Consider the following 20,340-nt stretch of genomic DNA (forward strand, 5'->3'; position numbering starts at 1 on the left):
CGGCGGTCTTACCAGCCATAAGAACGGCTATTCAGCGCTCTTGGCGCACCGTTACCAGCTGTGAAAACAGCTTTTTTGTTTTGCTCAGTCAGTAACACAAAAACAAAAGAGAGAGAAAAAGAAAGTCGACCCCGCTGCTGCGCTGTATCGCCCGCACCAGACACGAGAGATCATCTTGAAGAGCTTGCTCGTTGTTTGATCACTCAGTAGATTAAACAGCATCGAAACGCTCGGCTCCGAAGCAAAAAGCTGAAGTGCAATCGCACCAGCTGCTCGTTAAATACCCGCGCTGCGAGGCTGCACAGCTGATGCAAATGATTGCACGCCAATATGCATTGGCTCGTTTAGTTTCACTCGAAGTAGATTGGCCTCTCTAGCGAGATTCCTATTCGTCGTTCACCACGACGTACGTTTAAAGTAGTGTTTAACTACATTTTTCAACACAGAGGAGTGTAGCTTAAGTGTCAAATATGGTTTGAAATTAATATGCACATCTCATAGAACATTTAATACAAATGTAACAAATACAAAAGTTTCCACAGTTATCAACATCGGAAATCTAATAAAGTTTTTCATATTTGTATTTCTCTGTATATTTTCCCTCTTTTGAAAAGTCATGAACTCTATCACAGATTTTTTCTTTGCTATTGGAGCAAATGGAAATACAAAAATGATATTTGATGTCGTCACCATAGAAGTTTACTCAACTATGATGACTTACGCTCCTGAGAACCCTGTAAATGTGAAAAGGGTCTATCAAGCTGAAGCAGGTTGGAAATACACTTTGCAGGACAGTGGGTCCCCAGGAGCAGGGTTGAAGACCTCTGTTCTAGGTTATTTTTTATTAATTTGATGAATTGGACTGTCTTTATTGACTGACTTATGTTATTCCCTTATATAAACAGTATAAGAAACATATTACAGTTGATATTAACTTACAGTAAATAATATATATGTTGTGTATACACCTTGGGTCCAAGTTTGGAAAATGTAGAACCTTTTTTTTTTTTTTTTTTTTTTTTTTTACACCTGTGTAGTTCAAAAATGCACCGGCATTGTACTAATATTGGTTCATTTTTAACAACACTCAAATGAAAAGCATGACATCAGTTTTTTAGAATGGCTTCTTCAGACAATTGTTGAGATTTTTTGAGTGACTTTTTGACACTCAGATTAAAACATTTAACATTAAACATTTTTGTTCATTTTTATTTTTATATAACCTGAGTATAAACTTTTTTCATGTACATTTGTATTTGCATTTGACCTTCAACCAGGCCAGCTTTACCTTAATAATGTTCTGAGCGATATTCTTGTTGTCACACCCATAATTGCATGGATGTTCAACACTGAGTAACAGGCAACAGTAAATGGAAGGTTACATACAAGAAAAGTCAGAATAAAGCTGAGCACCAAGTGATAAAAACTAAGACAGAAACCAACTGCAAAGAGTACGTCACATTGTAGGATCATCTTTTCTTGATAACAGTTCATACTCAGGTTAAATGGAGGTGAATATATTGAAAACCAAAACACAAAAACAAGGATCTGTGTCATAGTAAATGCAGGAACACTGAGTCTATGTGGCAATCTCCCTAACCATTTCATAACATTACTGCCTGGAATTGTAGCCTTGAAGGCCATTAACACCACTATTGTTTTCCCCAGAACACAGGAGATACAGAGGACACAAGTAATCCCAAATGCTGTGTGGTGAAGTTTGCAGGAACAAGGAGTTGATTGTCCAGCATGTGTACTCAAAGAGCACCATGAGATTGTAAAAAGCAGCACAAATCTTAGATTTGAGTTCCTGACTCTGTGGGTAAAAACATATCTTTGTGTACAGCTCATATATGTCATAACTGCAGTCTGGCCAATTACAAATAGAAAAACAGTGATTAGTAGCACTCTCATAATCCACTGGTGAATCAGGCCTCTGCTGAGTAGTTGAGTGCAGATCTGCCATTGTAGTGGACTGATTTCTACAATTACACATGAAATGAAAAGCACATCAAGTTGGTTATAAAGCCATATCAAATATGTGCTCCCTAAACAAAGTAGCACTTCATATACAAACCAAAAAGACAAAATTAGTTCACCTTTATGCTTCCATATGTGTGTGCAGGTGAGCATATTTGATCTGAAGCAGCTTTTAACCATTTGATTTAACTCCCTCTGTTTGTACAGTGAACATCTCGAAATTAACTGCCAAATAAAGATAAAAGCATATATTGATTTAGAAGTACAATTATGTCCTAATCTTAATCTAAATTCTTATTATTCTTATTCTTAATCTTTAGATTAAATGTAGGGACAACATTCATGGAACAGAAATCTGTACCTGGTATAGCTCATCACAGTGATTGTAAGTGCAGCTTTCACAATTTCCTCTCATGAGGGAGATCATGTTCAAAGATCTGTGGAGTGACAGCTTGCAAGGCATTATAGTATGAACACAGATAAAGGCAGTATTGATCCAGTGATCTGTCTGCCTGAGAAAGGTACCAATGAGAGCTTTCACTGCTGGCTCTGACAGTTTCACACCAGGTAAGAACATACTGAGCCTTGGCGCATAGGACTCATTTGATTCATTGAAGTTAGCTGACATAAACCAGGCCCCAGTTATAATGCACAGTTTATCTGTTTTATCCACCTGGTCATCTGCAGCCAAAAATGTTTTAACTTTGAAGCGCACACAGTTCATTCCTCTTGTGTGATTTTTGACATCCAGTTCACACATTATGTGAAGTGCAATTGTCCAGACACTGCCTGAAAATTTTCCATTTTTCAGATAAAAACTGTTCATAGAATTTAACAGCAGGAGATACACATAACTGTAGTTTAAACATATGCTTGAAGACAGATTGAAAGCCTAGACATAAATAAAAAAGACAGATTTAAAATTGCATATGCATTTTATTTCTTCACATGTATTTAGTAATCTGTGTTTACAATGCTCACCTTATGTAAACCCAGGTTGGTCTGATGGGGCTCCAGTTTGTGCTGATCACCCAGGACCTGCCTATTCAGGAGCTCACAAAGACAGAGTATCGTCGGGCGTCTTGAAATAATAATTTGCACTGAGAACGCCTCAGGTTTTTCCACAGAAATGATCAACCAGTGCGCAGATTGATATTTCTCTACAAGGCAGCTGAAATAAGACAAACAGGAGATAGACTTACTGTCTCCAAAAGCAAATGCACATCATTATTTAATCACAGCACCATGGAATAACATAATCACATTTTCTGTCATGTATCTAACATTTTATATTAAAATCACATCTTCACCTTGTCATCATTAATATTATACACCAGTATTCAAATTTGTCTTTCTAATAATGAATGTACATATTTTTGACAGTGGCATAGCAAACATTAGTAAAGTAATTGTAAATAAAAAAGTACATGAGTAAATTAACTTGAAACAGATCATACCCACCCTTGACATGTTATTGGTACATGTCTTCTATTAAATGTCAAGGCTCTGCTAACTTTGACAACTCTGTCCTCTGAATGTTCACTTTTATCATTTTGGCTTTCAGCATCTCCTAGGCTAAGTAATGTACAGCAAGGGTTCAGTGCTCTAGTCAGAAGAGCAAGTAGAACCACAGTAGCTCCTCTCATCTCAGAGGCTGGGCTGGTATAGAGTTCCTGTTCAGGGTAGGGTCCTAGCTTTATACAATCCTAAGTGACAAAGGAGGAAGGTACCATTGATGTGAAACACAAGGGCCAATACTCAAAGGTAAACATTGCATTGCACTTACATCTTTAGATAGCACTACATGTTGCTTTAATTTAGATAAATATAATAATTGATTAATTAAGAACATTACTCAAAATAATAGTACAAAATATGTAACGGGGGGGGGGGGGGGGGGGGGTTATATGTGACGAGCAGGATGAGGCAGAGGGCTGTGAGGGCTCGCGCCGGTGGAGTGATTACTGATGAGCGACTCCTGCACAACGCTCCGGTCTTGTATCCCAGAATGCAAGTTTTTATTAGTAATAATAATAATAATAACAATAACAACACTTTTCATACTATTCTCATATTCACCCATAAAGATCTGATAAATACATAGACTTACACTATGAGAAATACAAGAGAGAGAATGAAGTTCATTAAGTCTTACATTAGTAGTCCTACACCTTTTTTCCACTAGAGGGAGATCATATCTGTGGCATTTACTTGGATGACTGAAAGGTTCAGGTCTTCACTGATGCATTTGATGCAGTCTGATGTGACCTTTGCAGTTTCTGTCCTTTTCATATATTCATCAGTTCTTGTAATGAAGTTCAATGTGTTTTGTTTATGTCACATTCTTTTTATAACATCTGTAGCTATTAGGCTATGTTCTGTTTCTTTATGATCAGTTTAATGTGGCATTTTTTCCAGTAAATGTTTTTGTGTGTTTGCATCTGGTCTTAACAGGATGATATAACATTTTGGAATGAAAATACAGATCAGTAAACTATAACTGGAAGCTAAAATGGCAAATACCTCCACAGCTACTGTTAACTTTCCATGTGTGCTTAGGTAAGCTGGGATAAAGGCAATCCAGACAAAACAGAAAATGAGCATACTGAATGTGATGAACTTGGCTTCATTGAAGTTATCAGGGAGCTTCCGGGCTAGAAAAGCCAAAATGAAACACAAGACAGCCAGTAGGCCAATGTATCCCAGAACAGCACAGAAACCAACAGCTGAGCCTAATCTGCATTCTAGGATGATCTTTTCTCTGTAGTAGTTCATGTTCATATATGGGAAATGTGGGGATAATGTTAACCAAAGGATGCAGATAAGGACCTGTACAAGAGTAAAGCTAACAACACTAATTCTTTGTTGAAGAGGCCCAAACCATTTCATAACATTACTTCCTGGAAGTGTAGCTCTGAAGGCCATTAACACCACTATTGTTTTCCCCAGAACACAAGAGATACAGAGGACAAAAGTGATGCCAGATGCAGTGTGACGCAACATACAGGACCACTCAGTAGGCTGACCAATGAAAGTAAATGAACAGAGGAAACACAGAGCCAATGAGAAGAGCAGCAGGAAGCTCAACTCTGAGTTGTTGGCTTTTACTATTGGTGTGTCTCTGTGGTGAGAGAAAACTAAAAATATGATCATAGTTAGAAATGTCCCAAGAATCCTAAACATCATTAAAATGATACCCATGATTTCGGTGAATGACAGGAGTTCCACTGTCTTTATGATACACTCATCACCTCTGCTATTGGACCAGTATCCAAAAGGGCACTTCACACAGTCAGATGCATCTGGTGTGGATGAAAATGGAAATGCAATAGTAATGAGCCTGCTATTTCAATGAAGCATCTCTTAGCCTATATCTGATCATACACTACTCCTTTAGAAATAGACTTGTTAGTGTTTTAAATAACGTTTTTATGGCAGTGTATATGATCATTTAGATTAAAATAATTGTAAAACTTTTCCATTTGATCCTCTTTTGATGAACTGCAAGTGTTAAAAGAGCAATTAAACAAACATTACCTGTTGTGTTGCTAATCTCTCCTGGAGGGCATGGAATACAGTCAAAACAACAGATGGGTCTTCCTTGCTGCACAGCTTTCCTAGTGCCTAGGGGACAGCTCTCACTGCACACAGACAGAGGCACCTGTCACACATTAGGGAAAAGCTACTTGAAAAACAATAGAAAAATAATATGCCATGTGACATGTTTGCACATGTTTACACACACGTTTGTCTTGTGGATCTGAGCCTATACTGCATCTCACTGCATCTCATGTGCACTTGGATATTTAGTTATAATTGGAAAGTTAATTTGAAAAGAGACTCTTACAGTCTTTAGGCCTCCTCCCCAGATGATGTTGACATTGTTCATAGTAAACTGTTGCCCACGGGGCAGAGTTGCATCATAGTAGCCAACTGTGGCTACCTCCATGGTGCCTTTTGTGACCTTTTGTAAGTTTACCAGTTCGTACCTTGCAGGGGAGTACCCTATCAAAAAACAGTGTTTCTCCCCTATTCATGCTGAAATTTACAGTTTGCAGATAATGTAAAACCTGGTTTTGTTTGTTCTTCTTCTTCTTTTTAATTTGCAGTAATCTCATTTTGGATTCAGAATAACCTCCTTTTAGCAATGTGGAAACGAAAAATTGTAAAGCATATCATTTTAAAACTACACTTTAGTAACATCATACATGGTGACTTCAGTAAAAAAAAAAAAAAAAAATTAATAGTAAATTGTTCATTCATCTTTTGTTTAAATCATGCAATTTACTTGGATTTTTACATATATTTATAGTTTGGTTTTAAGATTTCAACATTTTAGAAGTAGTTCACCTGCCAGGGTTGTATTGTTGTTGGCTGTGCACAGGTGGCATTATCAAATGGGAGTTTTTGCTGCTTACATGACTGTAGATTGTGCAGTGCATGAGCAATTGCATACACAGCAGTGTAGACATTATTGATAAATCTCAGATCAGACATATCAGTAAAAGAATGTTTGACATATTTCAAGTTCTCTGAGCCGTTGCATGCCCGTAGAATTGTATTTGGGCTTAATGAGCACTGAAAAATATTTTCCCAGAATTCTTTGAGAAACATGCTTTTAGGAAATTGGGAGGGGTTGACGTCCTGTAGAAAAGGGCCTAGTCCCGGACGTCACGGACACTACATCCAAGATGGCGTAACTGTGCAGACGTGTTTTGTCTTTGTTCCTGTATGTAGTCCTTGTTTGTTTTTTTGTTTTTGCCTATGATTTCGTAAGCTACGAGCTAAGCATTTGCTTGTCACCATTTTTTTTCTGTTATTATGTTTTTTATATATATATATATATTTTTTTTTTTCCCTCCTATGTGCAACGCATACTTTCGTTACTAACGCCGACCGACCGGCGTTAGTGAGCTAACAGTTAGCTAACCAGCTACAGCTAGCGGCTTCTATCTCTAGCCAGCCGGATTGCTCTCCCTCAGATTCGCTTCCCCAGAGCCTAGATCCGCCTGCTAATTCGCGCAGCACACCACCATCAGCCTGGCGGACTTAGGTTTTTCCACTGCTCATAATACAGCTGGACTTTTGACCGCTCCACTGGAACTGGACATTTGCTGCCGTGTATCATCGGATCATAACAGCCAGCCAGCTATCTGGAATGGACCCGACAAACGGCTAATGAACTAACGTTACGGCTAACAGCTTTGTTCCGGACTCGGCTCATAGCTTTTCCCCCTGCTGTCGTGGGCTAATTATCAACACAGCGACTGTCTAATAGTCTACTCTACGTGTGTACCGGACTTTTATTGGACTCATTATACAGCCGGAGCATTCACAGCTAACGTTGCTTACCCCGGCTTGTTGATTAATCTGTGATAGCATATCAATGGCTGGAGGACAATAACAACGTATATCACGGTACTGTCTGCTGCCACTGGACATTTGCTGCCGTGTATCGTCGGATCATCACAGCCAGCCAGCTATCTGGAACCGATCCGACGAACGGCTAATGAACTGCGGTTAGTAGCTTTGATTCCGTATTCGGCTCATAGCTTTCCCCCTGCTGTCGTGGGCTGGTTGTCAACACAGCGGCTGTCTACTAGTCTACTCTGTGTGTGTGCCGGACTTTCATTGGACTCATTATACAGCCGGAGCATGCACAGCTAACGTTGTTTTCCCCGGCTTGTTGTTTAAGCCGTGATAGTATATCATCGGCTGGAGGACAATAACAACATACATCACGGTACTGTTTTTGTCTGTTAACCCTTAAAGACCGATACGGCCGCCCGCGGCATAAAATAACTATCGTTCTAAAATGTTTAATAACTTTTAAGTCGCTAATCCAATCTGTATGCTTTAAAATGCACCGTAAAGAGGAGATTCACAGCTTTCCAGTGTTATCACGGGTGTCTCTATTGGTCATTCATAGGCTGCGTAGTGCCGGTGATTGCGTCATCAAAATCTGCAGCAGTGATTCGTCAAGGAAACACATGTGGTTTCTTTCTCTGAGCCAAACAGGAACGATTGTTGATGCTTAGTCCCACCCCCATGCCCAGATTCGTCCAAACGGTCATCAACTCAACCAACAAACATAGTGATTGGTGATTTTAACAACCAATCACGTTTCTTTATACATTTTTAACAAACGCAATGCATTGAAAACTACGCATGAAAACTAACGGATGCAAAGTTTTTGACCATAGCGCAAAACACGAAAGAGCATAAAACACGAAAGAGCATAAAACACGAAAGAGCATGAGTATGTAAGAAAAACAGCAGTACAAATCGGAGGATGTGTTAGAATTGATTTTTTTAAACGAGTCGTTAGACCTGGTGGAACCTTCCGATCAGAAGATTGTTTCAATCATTTGCACTGTTTATTTATCTATTTGTATTTAGTTTGTGAAGATTATTTGCACTATTTGTTCATTAGCACTCAGTATATTACCCTCAATGAACCATTTCTTCATTTGCACTGTTTATTTCTTTTTGTATTTAGTTTGTGAAGATTATTTGAACCATTTGTTCATTTACACTCTGTATATTGTATTGTTAGTATTTATATTGCACAGTTGTCACTACTTGTTATATTGTTTGCATTTGTTGTTCATGGTCAAATTATAATATCATTTTCTGAAGAAAAATGTTTGCTTCAGTATTCTGTTGTAAAATAACAACTTTTCTATTGACTTTACTTCCTGAACTTATTTGGACACATCTACATTGTCAGTAAATGTAATACACCTGTTTTTACTCAAAAACGCCTAGAATAATATTATAATAAATGGCTATAACTTGCTGAGGGATTGTTACATGTAGACAAAATTTCATCTGGAAGTCTAAAACAACCAAGTCTAACTTTCTAAAAGAAAAAAAGAAAACTTCAGGAAGTTCTGTTTGAGTTCACACTGAAAAGACCACATTTTTTGCTGCCGTTTTTCTTAAAATCCTGTTAATTTCATAAATTCTCTGACAAAAGAAATGTAAAACTGGGACTTTAAATGAGCTAGCTGGAAACTTTAGGTTCTCCTGTTTAAAATGATATATGGCACTTGATGCATGCTGCTAGAATGGGTTAGAAAAACAAAGAAAAGTACAGGTGAGTCAGGCGCCCCAAAAATGTTCTAGGTCTTTAAGGGTTAAGCTAGGCTACAATACTGAATACTGATTACTGTCTTTGCTCAGTCCTAGCTATTACCTGTGACGTCCCTGCTTTGTTTACATCAAATTATGTCGTGTTTTCTGCTGTTTTTGTTTTCCTTCATCGCCCTACTTTCATGTAGTTTATTTAATCCCCTTTGTTTCAATTATGCTAATTCTTCTACTTTATTGACTACAGAGCCAGGCACCTCTGGCATATTTTATCTGTATAGGGATGCAGTCTCTTTTTTTATTACTTTACACTTAGGTTTACCTAAGCTGAGCACTCATACGGTCATATCTTTAGCTTCTCACACTGCATTGCAGTTAGTGTATTATGATTTGATGTCTATTCCCTTGTATAATGCTATCCGCCGCTCTAAACGCCCAGTCCTTAAAGCCATGTGCCATACTCTTATTTTTCTTCTCCTCTGTTCATCTGGAGACATAGAGCTCAACTCTGGCCCTGAAACCACTAGTGCCCTCCCCGAGCACCAGGCAATTTCTTTCACTGATTTCTGTGATCGTAAAAGCCTTGGGTTCATGCATATCAACATTAGAAGTCTACTTCCAAAGCTAGACTTACTTACAGCTCTTGCACATTCAGCTAACCCTGATATTTTAGCTGTATCTGAATCCTGGCTTAGGAAGTCTGTTAACACCACTGAAATAACAATCCCTAACTATAATATTTTTCGGCAAGATCGAGTTACGAAAGGTGGTGGAGTAGCAATATACTGCAGAGATAAGCTACAGAGCTCAGTTATTCTGTCCAGATCTGTACCCAAACAGTTTGAGCTTTTACTTGTAAAAATCCAGCTATCTCGAAATAAGGCTATTACTGTTGCTGCCTGTTACAGACCTCCCTCAGCCCCGTGCAGTGCCCTTGACTCTATATGTGAACTCATTGCCCCACACCTATCCTCTGAGTTTTTATTGCTTGGAGACTTAAACTGGGATATGCTCAACCCCCCAGTTATTTTACTTTCTAAGCTCGATGCACTTAACCTCACACAGATTATAAATGAACCAACCAGATTCAATCTCAAATCAGCGACGAAGGGAACCCTCATAGACGTTGCCCTGACTAACTTGCCTTGTAAATATACCTCTGCTGTTTATAACCAGGATCTCAGCGATCACTGCCTTATTGCCTGTGTCCGTAATGGGACCGGGGTCAAACGACCACCCCTTATCTCCGTCAAACGCTGTCTAAAACACTTCAGCGAACAGGCTTTTTTAAATGACCTGAACGCTATTTCCTGGTCAAATATTAATCTCATCCCGTCAGTGGAGGATGCTTGGCTGTACTTCAAAAGTGAGTTTCTCTTTGTCCTAAATACGCATGCCCCTTTTAAAAAGTTTCGAACGAAAGATAGATATAGTCCGTGGTTCACCACAGAACTGTCTTCCCTCAATCAACATAAAAACACTCTGTGGCGTACCGCGCTAGCCTCAAACAAGCCTCACGATATGCAACTTTTTAGAGAAGTCAGAAACCGATACACTCAGGTAGTTAGGGAAACAAAGGCCCACTTCTTTAAACAGAAGTTTTCTGCCTGCTACACCAACTCCAAAAAGTTTTGGGACACTGTTAAAACTCTGGAGAACAAAGTCATCTCCTCCCAACTTCCTACAGCTCTAAAATCAGACAATACTGTTACTACAGATAAGGTTAAGATATTAGAAAACGTACTCGGTTACTAACGTAACCTCGGTTCTCTCTAGTAGAGGGAACGAGTACTGCGTCTTAGCTAAGACGCTGCGGGAAAAGTCTCTTTTCACGAATATTGAAGCAAAAAATTATCCTTAATTTTAATATTTGTAAAACGCATTTGCAGCAGTATGCAGCCATAGGCAAGACGGCTCGTTTGCTCATTGGCTGTTCTACTAGCAAATGCATAAGCCTATCGAGCGCAGGCTGATGCAACATCAGACCAATGAGGCCACTTCCCGCCGACGCGGGCGTTGCCTAGCCCTATAAAGGTAGCTCGAAAAGGCTGACTCACTTGATTTATTTCATCGAAGAAGCGAACCAAAGTGAATCGTACGCACGGCAAGGAACGCAGTACTCGTTCCCTCTACTAGAGAGAACCGAGGTTACGTTAGTAACCGAGTACGTTCTCTTACGAGAGTTCTCTCGTACTGCGTCTTAGCTAAGACGCTGCGGGAACCCAATGTAAGACGCCGTGCGTGCAGGGATTAACAACCATAAACCTGGAGGCGAACCCAGGATTTACAGTGCACAATCACCAGAGGGACTCACAGAGAGTCCTAGAACAGGAGGAGGAACTCTCCGTTCTGATATGTGGCTGCATCCGCAGACGCAATATATGACATCACTTAGACAAGACACCCTTGACTAAAGTGGGAATATGGGTCTTACGTAATACTGCCCGTAAGATAGTAGTAACGCACTGCGCTTGTATTCTCAGTGTTCAATTACACTGATAACAGCTTAGCCTGCAAAGCGGGAACCTCAAGGTTATAAAACCTGATAAATGTAGACGGCGAGGCCCAGCCTGCCGCCATACAAATATCCTGTAAAGATATCCCACTAGACCAGGCCCACGAAGAGGCAACGCCTCTCGTGGAGTGCGCTCTGACACCCAGTGGGCACTGAAGACCTCTGGAGGTGTATGCTAACGCTATGGCGTCAACTATCCATCTGGATAGGCTTTGTTTCGAAACAGCCATTCCCTTGGAACGTCCACTGAACGAGACAAATAGTTGCTCAGTCTGTCTAAAGACAGCAGAGCGAGACACATAGGCTCTTAAAGCCCTGACAGGGCAGAGAGAGCTCAAGTCTCCTTCCTCTTCTAGCACCGGCAGGGCGGACAGGGATATAACCTGAGCCCGAAACGGCGTGTTGAGGGATTTCGGCACATAGCCGTGCCTAGGTTTGAGTATGACTCTCGAGTCACTAGGCCCAAACTCCAGACACGACGGGCTCACCGAGAGCACGTGCAGGTCCCCTATGCGCTTCACTGAAGCAAGGGCCAGCAAAAACACTGTCTTAAATGACAGATGTTTGAGACTAATCGTCTGGATGGGCTCGAAAGGGGAACCTTTCATGGTCTCCAGAACCGTAGAGAGGTCCCAAACAGGAACCGACGGGGGTCTGGGAGGGTTCAGTCTCCTAGCTCGCCTGAGGAAGCGGATGACCAAATCGTTCCTTCCTATCGACTGACCGAGCGTTGTCTCAGCGAACGCTGCGATAGCCGCCACATATACTTTGAGCGTGGATAGGGCTCTGCCCTTATCCAACAGCTCTTGAAGGAAGGAGAGAACCTCCGTTACCTCACAGTCGAGGGGTGAGCATCCCCGAGCCACACACCAACTGGAGAATACCGACCACTTTGAGGCATAGAGCCGTCGAGTCGACAGTGCTCTAGCCTGAGTGATAGTATTTAGCACTCCTACTGAGAAATCAGCGGGTAACCGTTGAGAGCCCACACGTGTAGGGCCCACAACTTTGGTTGAGGGTGCCAAATCGAGCCCCTGGCCTGCGAGAGAAGGTCCCTTCTCAATGGCACCGGCCATGGGGCAGTGTCTGCTAACTGCATCAGCTCTGGAAACCAAGGTTGGTTCCTCCAGAGTGGTGCTACAAGCAGCACTGAGCATTTCGTTTCCCTCACTCGTTCTATCACCTCTGGAAGGAGGGAGACGGGGGGAAAGGCATAGAGCGGGCAGCGCGGCCACCTCTGGGACAGCGCGCTTTCGCTCTTGGAAAAGAACGCGGGGCAGTGAGCGTTTTCGCTGGACGCGAAGAGGTCCACTTCCGCTCTGCCAAATCTCTCCCACAGCAGCTGGACTGTTTGTGGGTGTAGAGACCATTCGCCCGCGGGAATGTTGTTCCTGGACAGCCTGTCTGGACCCACATTCTGTATCCCAGGCACATGAGCTGCTTTCAGCGAGCGCAAGTTGTGCTGAGCCCATACCAGGAGGCGTTCCGCCAACCTGTACAGATCTCGGGATCTGAGACCGCCCTGGCGATTTATGTAGGACACCACAGACATGTTGTCCGAACGGACTAAGACGTGATGGCCCTTGATATGGGGACGAAAACGTATCAGCGCGTTTTCTACTGCCAGCATTTCCAGACAGTTGATGTGTCGGAGCTTCTCCCGTTCTGACCACAGGCCATATAACGGTCTGCCCTCGAGCAGCGCTCCCCATCCCGAGGTGGAGGCGTCCGTAGACACCACTCTCACTCTCGAGGAAGTCCCCAGGCTTGCACCTGTTTGGTACCAGCCGTTCACTGTCCAAGGTTCTAGAGCTGTAACACAGCTCTGGTTGACCTTGAGGCGCAGTCGACCAGAAGTCCACGCTCTGCGTGGTACCCGCGCTTTCAGCCAGAACTGTAGGGGGCGCATGCGGAGCAGGCCCAGCTGAAGAACTGGCGATGCTGAGGCCATGAGACCTAGCATCTTCTGAAACGTCTTGAGCGGGAAGGACGCGTCGCAGCGGAGAGATCTCGCTGCGCGCTGAATGCCGAGCGCGCGCTGTGACGACAGCCGCGCCGTCATAGACTGTGAGTCCAGAACTATGCCCAAAACGAAATCGTTTGACTGGGGTTCAGTGAACTCTTCGTCCAATTGACTCTGAGACCGAGTTTCTCGAGGTGATCAAGTAACATGGTCCTGTGCTCCACGAGCTCTGATCGTGAATGAGCCAGAATCAGCCAGTCGTCCAAATAGTTCAGCACTCGCATGCCTCTGAGTCTGAGAGGGGCGAGCGCTGCGTCCATGCACTTCGTAAATGTGCGAGGTGCCAGGGACAGACCGAATGGCAGGACTGTATACTATGCGCGAGGATTTTCCTGGTCGTAAGCATTCTGAAACTGCGTTTCACTAATGCTTTGTTCAGCTGTCTCAGATCCAGTATGGGTCTGCAGCCCCCGTCTTTTTTGGGAACCAGAAAGTATCTGCTGTACAGCCCCCGTTCGCTTTGAGCATGAGATACAGGCTCTAAGCCCCTTTGCTCATCAGTTTTGAAATTTCGGCTCGGAGTAGGTGTGCTACTTCCGAATTCACCGTAGTTTCGACACGCGCCGTAAAGCGGGGAGGGCGTCGATAAAACTGTAGCGAGTAGCCTCTCTTTATAATGCTTAGCACCCATTCCGAAACCCCTGGAAGCGCTGCCCATGCATCTGCATGGATGGCTAAGGGTTGGATGCGAAGCGCACTCTGTTGGCTGAGCAACGGAGGCGCTTCGATGTGCTGTAACACAGGCGTTATGTCTGTGGCATTCGAGGCGTGGGGCGCGCTGATGACAGCGGGCAGAGCGCTCGTCCTCGACCCCGCTATGGCGATTAGCCGAGTGAGGGAGGGCTGAGCGAGTCCCGTGGGACTCGTATCGTCTGTGAGTAAATGTGGGCTGGAAGCGCGCACCTTTACTACTTTTGGCGCGTTGTCTGTCTGAGCAGAACGAACGTGCACGGGTTTCGTTTTTACAGAAACCGTCAGACGTGCGTGACATAGTGTTCGTGTGCACTGAGGAGTGGGCACGTCTACTATGCAGTGCGCGCGATCGACTTGAGTCGATTTTATGGGCACGAGCCCTGTGTGAAGGGCTGTGCTTGCATGTACGGATGGGCACTGAATAGTGGGCATCAGCACTACATTTATAGCACCATCGGCCGTGGCCGGGTGTAGCCGTGAAACGGCTTTTGTGTGCAGGCAAACAGGCACGGGTTGTACCACGTGGTTGCCTGCTGCAAAATACATGTCTGCAGTCGCCTCTCAGGGAACTGGCAGAGCGATTTGTATTTGGCGGCATAAAAACTTTTTGCCATCTGAGCGGGGATCGAACACAAGTCGCCCGCACGAAAGCCTTAGAATCTACCACTGGACCACAGTGGAAGACACATTGACTTTCTGTTAACGCGAGTGTTTGTTTGCAAGCATGCGGGTAGCATGACATGCAATATCAACATTCTCAGACGCACTCGACCTCGCCGCGGTGTTTAACCGAGTGAGGGAGGGCTGGGCGAGTCCCGTAGGACATGCAATGTCTGTGAGTGAATGTGGGCTCGGAAGAGCGGGCACATTTACTGCATTTACGGCAGTGGAAGGCGGCGAAGGCCAGCGACTTCAGATGGCTCATCCCGCTGATGTGCTTGCACTCAGACGACGCTTGCTTCTATCCGAGATCCGAGTCTATTTAATCTTTCTCTGTTATCTTCTGAAATCCCGAGAGATTGGAAATCCGCTGCAGTCATTCCCCTGTTTAAAGGGGGAGACACCCTCGACCCTAATTGCTACAGACCAATATCCATCCTACCCTGTCTTTCCAAAGTTTTTGAGAAACTTGTCAACAAACAAATTGTTAGTCATCTGGAATCCCATCGCATTCTTTCTGCTATGCAGTCTGGTTTTCGTGCTGGTCATGGCTGCACTACGGCTACTCTAAAGGTTCTGAACGACATCATAGCCGCCATTGATAAAAAGCAATACTGTGCAGCCGTCTACATCGACCTGTCTAAGGCTTTTGATTCGGTCAATCACCGTGTTCTCATCAGCCGACTCAATAGCCTGGGCTTCTCCCATGATTGCCTCGCCTGGTTCTCCAACTATCTCTCCGATAGAGTCCAGCGTGTTAAATCAGAGGGCCTGTTGTCAGGACCCATGCCTGTCTCTATTGGGGTGCCACAGGGCTCGATTCTTGGGCCGACTCTATTCTCCCTCTACATCAACGATGTGGCTCTCGCTGCTGGTGATTTTCAGATCCATCTTTATGCAGACGATACCATCCTGTACACGTCAGGCCCTTCGTTAGATACTGTGCTCAAAAATCTTCAGGAGAGTTTCAATATCATTCAACATTCTTTCCAAAATCTTCAGTTATTATTAAACTCGGGTAAAACTAAGTGTATGCTTTTCAACCGTTCTCTGCCAACACCTGTTTGTCTACCTAACATCACTACGCTGGATGGGTTTGAGCTAGAATATGTTGATACATATAAATATCTAGGTGTTTTGTTAGACAGTTCTCTATCCTTCCAGCCGCATATTAACAAACTAAAGTCAAAAGTTAAATCTAGAATTGGCTTCCTTTTCCGCAATAGGGCCTCTTTTACTTATGCTGCCAAACTTGCTTTGGTGAAAATGACTATCATTCCAATGTTCGACTTTGGCGATGTCATCTATAGAATTGCCTCAAACGTTCTGCTGAAAAAACTGGACGTGACCTATCATAGTGTCATACGCTTTGTTACAAATGCTCCTTACAACACCCACCACTGCAAGCTCTATGCACTTGTTGGCTGGCCATCATTAACTACTCGGCGTTTAACTCATTGGTACCAACTTATCTACAAGTCTCTGCTTGGTAAAGTCCCACTGTATTTAAGCTGTTTAGTTAATATTGCTCTACCTACTCGCAGTCTACGATCTAGTAGGTATATCGCCTTAGTCATCCCGAAAGTCTGCACATCATTTGGCCGCCAATCCTTCCAGTTTGCAGCCGCCAATGACTGGAATGAATTACAAAAAACCTTAAAACTTGAAACACTCATATCACCAGTTGCCTTTAAATTACTCCTTTCTGAACATTTCACCGATTTATGTACCTGCTAATTGTTCTCAATCTTCTCTCTCTTATGCTATGTCCGCATTGCACAGTGGACTTTTTTCATCTGCACTACTGTCATACCTGTTGACGTTCTTGTATTATTATTATTATTATTGCTCTCTATTCCTTTAAATTCTTTTTCCCATAATATCGCAGTCTTATAATCCATGCACTTAAATGACTTATCGGTTAGATACACTTTAATAAGGTACACTTTATTATTGTTATTATTATTATTATTTTTTATTTTATTTTTTTTTATTTTTTTTTATTTTTATTTTTCTCTTAAAATACATTTGCTTGTGCCTTAATTATGTTGTTCAACAGAACCACATATACCTTATCCTTTTTCTTGATTTTGTATTGCCCTATTGTGTTTCACTGTAATTTGTAAATTTGCACTCCTGTGTTTTGTGTATTTATTATGTAACTCTATGTTGTCTGGCACATTTTTCGCCTTATCTTGGCCAGGTCGCCGTTGCAAATGAGAATTTGTTCTCAATCGGCCTACCTGGTAAAATAAATGTAGAAAAAAAAAAAAAAAAAAAAAAAAAGTCCAGGTATTTGAGCATTGTGTACAGTAAATCCTATAGATCCAATCAGCAAATTGTGGCCTTGGCTATCTGCAAGAGAGTCATCTGTGATCCAGGCATCACTTCCGATCCACTGCAGTCCTGTAATATTTTGCCTGTATAGCACATCCACCAGTTCTTGATCTTGATCTCTCTGTGTGACATAAAAGCCATTATTACCTTAGATGTGGAGGTTCTGATCATGTCTACAATACTTGTTATAGAAGTTTTTGATCCTGTGCTTTCAAAAGCCTCTGAGTATTCAATACAGACTCCCTCTTCTTCAGCAGCCTTAATAAATGTGGCAATGCCAGTTTTACCATAATCATTGTCATTGCATAAGGCTCCCACCCATGTCCAGCCAAAATGTTTCACATGTTTCACATGGACATGTTTCTGTTGCTCAGGCAAGCACAGGTAGCAAAATGACTGATCTGTGTGAACACAAGTACAAATGTGAAACAGAATGAATGAAACTGGGTGAATTTCATCCTTCAGTGCCTCGGCTTTTTCTTTCTTTTTTTTCTTTTTTTCTGTGTGTCAACAGATCATTGGTTATTCAATTCAATTTACTTGTATAGCGCTTTTCACAATACATATTGTTTCAAAGCAGCTTTACAGAAAATGCATGTATCTACATTACAAGTTAGAGTGATCTGTTATCAGAGGTGACTGTGTCCAAGTACATATGTTAATACACGGTTAGCTAACTGCGTGATTATAAGGCAAAAGCAATAAGCTCATTTAAGTCATTATTACTAGTTGTGAACATAATGATTACAAATGCAAATTAATGCAAATGAAACATGCTTATTCATCTGTATAATATATGTTCAGCTTTTGGTTTATAATATAGAAACAAATATGAAATAATCCAACATTTTAGGAATTTGTTTTTTAAATTGTTTTTTTTTTTTTTTACCCTCCATTAGAGAGAGGCAATGTCAAAAACAGATGGCATGGAGCTTTTTGTAACTTTATATACCAGCATATTAATAGTGAATTTCATGTGTAAGCATATATATATAATTGGGTGACATCTTACCACAGGTATTTGGAATTGGCCAGTTATTCTGGCAAAGCCAATTGTTGGAGTGGATCCTGAATTACCTATTATAGCCTGCACAGTATCGGCCTTGGTGCAGTTTATTTTGTCAGTGACATCATCTTGTCCATTGGACAGTGAAAGTGCAGACTGAAGAATATTAGAGAATCCACAGGCATTAAAGATTTCATATCCCAGAGTGTGGTTTGGGAGTAAATTTCGTTTTTTATTTATTTCTTCTATTGCGAAGATCATAGTGCTTGCAAATGTAAATTCCCTGTAATTGATACTACAGAGATAAAAAAAAATAATAATAAAAAAAAATAGGACAGACAAGTAAGTACCACTTCTGCAAAGCACAAATATTAAACAATACATTATGTAATTCCACAAATTACACTATGAAAACAATTTGCATTGAAAACATACTTATTCCTCACACTTTGGTTGATGAGGTAATTGGTTAAATTTCGGAATCACCCCAGTATACCCTGTGTAAAATGTGAAGATGCCTCCAATTTTTAGGGCTCCATCTTTGATGAACTCAGGCAGCTGTGTTTTACCCTGTCATTTACAAACTGTCTGTTCTCTTACGAGAGTTCTCTCGTACTGCGTTTTATCAAAACGCTACGGGAAAAGTCTCTTTTCACGAAACACTGAAGCAAAAATTATCCTTTAATTTTTCATATATGTAAAACGCGTTGCGGCAGCAGCAGACAGCTGAAGCAAGACGGCTTGTCTGCTCATTGGCTGCTCTGCGGCAACTGCATAAGCCTATCGAGCGCAGGCTGATGCAACATCAGACCAATGAGGGCGCTTCGCGCCCTCCTCGCCACTTCCCGCCGAGACGGGCGTGGCTTACCTCTATAAAAGGAGCTCGAGAAGGCTGATTCACTTGATTTTAATCTCTTCAGCGAAGCGCACGCATCGCTGGATCACGAGGAAGCACGCGTCGTCTGATGCAAGCACTTCAGCGGGACGAGCCCTTGAAGCCGCTGGCCAACGCCGCCTTCTACCGCCGTACCTGCTGCGCTTTCCGACGCCATATCCTTTACATTCTTGTTCTTGTGTTTGTGTGTGTGTGTGTGTTCGCTTTGCAACACACACCCCTAAAAGAGCTGCGTCTTTTTCAAGATGCCTTCTCATGCAGCGCTCGCGCTCGCTGACGGCGAACGCCTTCACTCCGAGCCAATTGCCTACGGTGACTCTGAGGACTCACCGGGCATCCTTCCGAGGCTGCCCTTCCTGGAAGCGGAGGGCGGGATTAGTTTTTCTTTACGTTACAAGAAAAGCTACCCTGCCTCTGCACGCGTCATTCACCGGCGAAGGAGAAAAGAGTGTTCTTAGTCCCACCGTTGGTCGGTCTGACCTCTTTTCTCTCACATTTCTCAGTTCCCTGTTCGGCGACTGGAAATATTATTGCAGCAAGTGAGTCTGTTACACGCTTGCCTGCCAGCAAACGCCGAAGAATACATGTTGACGCCGCTTTCAAAGCCTGTATCCCCCTGTGGCTCAGTGGTGGAATTATAGGTTCTCCACGCGGGAGACCGGGGTTCGGATCCCGGTCTAGTGGCATTTATATTTATGCCGCCAATGCTTTGCTCTGTAAGTCCCCTGAAGGCGACTGCAGAGATGCATTTTGCAGCCAGCGAGCGCGTAGTACCTGCAACCGAACACCGTTTCTACAGTTCCCACGCGTCACTGGCGAAAGGAGAATGGAGTGTTTTCAGCCCCGCTGAAACTGGGCGATTTCCACTCTTCTCACATTCTGGCATTTTGCAGGCGTCTGAAAATGCAAATCACTCTGTCTGTTCCCTGAGAGGCAACTGCAGACGTGTTTTTTGCTGCCCACGAGCACGTGGCACAGGCCTGCAAACAAACGCCAGTGTGGATAATACTCGCGCTGACTTTGTCTATGTATCTTCACTGTGGTCCAGTGGTAGATTCTTAGACTTGCGTGCGGGCGATCGGAGGTTCGAACCCCCGGCCGGCAGAAAATATTTATGCCGCCGAATGCAAATCACTCTG

At 42.7% G+C, this 20,340-nt stretch overlaps 1 pseudogene across 1 annotated transcript; it reads right to left on the reverse strand.

The window, feature by feature from the left end:
- Positions 1–4,377: 4,377 nt before the first annotated feature.
- LOC311290419 (extracellular calcium-sensing receptor-like) lies at positions 4,378–18,594 on the reverse strand (annotated as a pseudogene). The gene is made up of 6 exons: positions 18,313–18,594; positions 17,247–17,701; positions 6,331–6,638; positions 5,828–6,050; positions 5,518–5,641; positions 4,378–5,282 (listed from the first exon to the last, which is right to left on the reverse strand). The product of its transcript is annotated as an extracellular calcium-sensing receptor-like (transcript).
- Positions 18,595–20,340: the final 1,746 nt, after the last annotated feature.

This window comes from Rutilus rutilus, assembly GCF_951802725.1.
Source record: "Rutilus rutilus genome assembly, chromosome: 5".
Lineage (NCBI taxonomy): Eukaryota > Metazoa > Chordata > Actinopteri > Cypriniformes > Leuciscidae > Rutilus > Rutilus rutilus.